Genomic DNA, 4,175 nt, shown 5'->3' on the forward strand with positions numbered 1-4,175 from the left:
TTTTGGCCCTTAAAGATGCCTTTCGTTCCTGCCTCAATTGGACTCCAAATATGGATTTCTATATATCGTTGGAAAGCTCTGAATGTCAGCTTTCCAATGCAACTAGAAGCACATCAATCGGACATCTGTAGCTCAAGTTATAATCCTTTGAAGTAGGCATGGTCATGCTGTGAGCGCCCAGATTTTAACTTAGCCAAAATTTGCTTCATCCTCACTTTGCTTCATTATGATTCTGCCCTGCCCTTGGCAAGGGCAGGGCAGTGTGCGTGCTGGGTGTTTTCCTCTTTGATTTTGTCATGGGCCACGCTTTTAAAAGCGTGGCCTAAGGCTCCAATGTGTGCTCCAACTTCAAAGTGTGTCCCAAAGCTCTTTTTTTTCTCCTTTTTTGTGCTTCTTTGCTTCTTTTTCTTCTTTTTTTTTCTACAAGATTTATAAAATTAAAAGATCAAGAAAATATATCATTTAAGCACAAAAGCATTTAATATTTAAACACAAATCATCAATTTCTTGTATGAAAAAGCATAGAAAATGGGTATATGATGACATGTCATCATGAGTAATAATCATGCCAAAGTAAAGAAGAATGTCGTTAACACATGGTCGCGACTCCATGAAATTAGGACAACAATAGAAACAAGGCATGATAAATTGAGGCAATTAGATGCAAGATGTTTATTGGCATGCTGGCAAAGGCATGAGTAGCATAAATCAAGCATTAAAAGCCATAATGTCTTATTAGTCGTAAGAAACTAACAATAATGTTTGTATTGACAATTATATTCAATTGATAAAATAGTGGAAGGGGTTTTGTGAAAAACAGGCATTATAGTAGAAGAATAGAATAATGAAGAGTGCACAATGCCATACGGGCTTTTTCATAAACACTTAGTATGCATGTTTAATATGATAAGGGAAGAATGAATTTGGAACATGCAAGAATTTTGAAAACAAATAATATGAATTCTCAAATAACTTCGTAATAATCCACTAGTACTTGTGAAAGACCTAAATAAATTTCCAACACCAATAAAAAGAAAAAGAATAAGAAGGGAAAGAAAAGATTTTGATTTGGGAAGAAAAGATAAGATAGTTGGCAGTGATTTGGATAAGCTGTGGGCACAGGTGATGCGGACGCGTGGAGCACGCATTCGCGCAGATGGCGCGATTTGTAAGTGACGGGACGCGTCACCCACGCGATCGCGTGGATTGATTTGTGCCATTAGCGCGAGGGCAGCCTCGCGGTCGTGCAACTCTCTGTTTGAAATTCATATTGCCAAATCTTTGGGTGACGCGGTCGCGTGGTTGACGCGATCGCATGGAATGCCTAAATTTGAAAACGGCACGGACGCATGGGGCACGCGTACGCGTGGCAGGGCTTGTGCTTCTTGCATGAGTCCAGCCCAATTCTAGCTCAACTTTCGGCTATATACCCTTTTTACGTCGATTGTGAGGCACGCGTTCGCGTGGGTGACGCGGACGCGTGGGAGGCGTTTTTCCCATAGGACGCGGATGCGTTATCAACGCGGTGGCGTGGATCAATTTGTGCCAAAGGCACGCCTCCACCTGCGCTTTCGCATGACACTCTGTTCAATTTTGTTTTCTTCCCAACGCATCTATGACGCGGACGTGTCAGCGACGCTGTCGCGTTGCGTGCAAAATTTTTTTATGCAGTATGCAGAATGCAATGAATGTTATGCACAATTCCAAGTTCAATCAAAATTCAAAAATAGACTAAACTGAAAAAGGAGCGATCATACCATGGTGGGTTATCTCCCACCTAGCACTTTTAGTTAAAGTCCTTAAGTTGGATATTCTGGTGTGCTCCTTGTTATAGTGGCTTATGCTTGTACTGATCCAAGAATCTCCACCAGTGTTTGGAATGCCAGCATCCTCTGGGGTCCCAAACAAGGCACGTAAAGCCTTTGAGCAGTTTCAAACAAGTTTCCAGGCTCCCGGGGTGTTGAATGTCAGAATAGATTCCAGGATCCCAAACTCTACTTTTACACCCATCTTTGTCTTGATCTGCATTTTTCCAGTCGGGTGGTGAGTAATCTGAATTCTCACTGTAGTGACCAAACAGTTTCTGAGATCCTTTCAATTGAGCTTGACACCAATCCTTGCACCTCAAATTGAAGTGTGAAAGCTCATTGAATCTTGCATACCAGCTCTGAGTGCGAGTCATTTCCCTTTTGCTCTTAAAGCTGTAAAGAGCTCTAAGTTGGCCATCTGTTTCAAGCAAACCATATTCAAGTGGAAAATTGAAGATAAAGGTCAAGGATTTTACCCACTTGAAGTTTGTGTTGGGTGGTAATGGCCTTGGGATAGGTGTTTTCTGTGGTTCTGCAAGCTCTACTCCCTTGTGGTCTTCTGTGAATTCCTCCACTTCTTTGAAAATTTCTTCCATTTCAACCATGTCTTGATCAAAGTCTTCGATATCTTCCTCATCACTTGAGTCATAACTGGGAGGTTGAGAAAAATCTACCTCTGCATCATCTTCGTATTCACTTGGGGAAGATTCTTCTATCTCAAAGAATTCACTTGCGGATGCAAGTTCATTACTAAGAGAACTTGACTTGTGATTGTCATCATCAAGGAAACATGTGTCTTGGGTTATTCCATCTAATTCCTCATAAGATACCTGTCTTGGGGGTTGTGCACTATCCTCCTTAGCATCAATTGTAACGTCTTTGACGGAATTCTCCACAACTCTGGATTCTGGCGGAGGTTCGGCATCTCCTAAATCTTCAACCAACTCTTACTCTTCTATAACGACAGCTTCCTCTACTTGTTCTAGTACGAAGTTATGCTCTATACTGTCCACTAGAGTTTCTACTATCTCCTTCATGCTACGTTCTTCATTAGATTCTCCACATGAAGCAATGGGGGTCTGTTGAGTGTCCGAACATCTGGAAGATAATTGATTTATTGCATGCTCCAGTTGATGAAGGGTTGTATGAAATTGGTCTACTGATTCTTCGAAGCGAACCTGTGATTCTTGGCTTGATGGATATGGACATGGTGCATAGGGAAGTGGTGTTTCTTGGGAGTAATTAGATTGGCGTTGGGGTGGATAAGGATCGTATGGTGGTGAATGGTGAAAAGAAGCTTGTGAGTGTGGTGGTTCGAGGCTATGTTGAGAGGATGGTCTCTGAGCATAGGGTGGGGCTTGTTGGTAGCTACAAGGGGGTCCACCAAATCTATCAGTTTGGTATGCATTGTAGAATGGTCTCTGTTCATGATATCTTGGAAGGTGTTGTTGCCTCAAGGGTTGATCATATCCTCTTGGCTCCATCCATCTTTGATTACTTAGACTGCAATGCATATTCCTGTTATAGCTTCCATTCCTTTCAACAAAAGCAGAACCAAACTCAAAGCAAGAGGGGTGAGAATTCATAGTAATTATTAAAAATAAGAAGGGAAAACAAAAACAAATAAACAAGTAAAAGAAAAATATTTACAATAACCAATAATAATGCACACGTTTGCAACTCCCCGGCAACGGCGCCATTTTGAAGAACGGAAGATTGATGATTTAGAAGTTATAATAAATTCTCGTTGCAAGTATAGTTTCTAAACCAAGCAATCAACCTTTCTTATAAACGTTAGGTTGTCACAAGTAACAAACCTAATAAAATTTATAAACCGAAGTATTCAAATCTCGGGTCGTCTTCTCAAGGAATTACAGGGAAGTATGATTTATTATTGGTTATGTAAAAAGATATAATTTTGGGTTTTGAAAAGTTTTGAACAAGAGAGATAAATTGCAGGAATTAATAAATTAATAACTAATAAAACTCTTGACAAGGTATGAAAACTGGAAGTCCTATCCTAGTTATCCTTATCAATGGTGATGAGAATTATATTTTTGCTACCACTAAGTCAACCTCTAACTATGAAGGTCAGTTAAGTGGACAAATTAATTTAACACCCAATATCTGTAATACCTCAAGTAATATTGATTGGAGATGTCAATTCTAACATGGAAAAGTTCATAAGCCAATTGGGCAACATAAATCAAATACAAATAAAAGCTTCAGAGTAAACAAAATTAGAAGAGAAACATAAATTATTGAACCTGGTACGAAGAAGCAATCCTCATGACTAAAAGAAATCCTAATCCTAAAACCTAAGAGAGAGGAGAGACCCCCTCTCTCTAAAAACTACATCTAAATTAT

The sequence above is a fragment of the Arachis duranensis genome, chromosome 6 (genome assembly GCF_000817695.3).
Source record: "Arachis duranensis cultivar V14167 chromosome 6, aradu.V14167.gnm2.J7QH, whole genome shotgun sequence".
NCBI classification, from domain to species: domain Eukaryota; kingdom Viridiplantae; phylum Streptophyta; class Magnoliopsida; order Fabales; family Fabaceae; genus Arachis; species Arachis duranensis.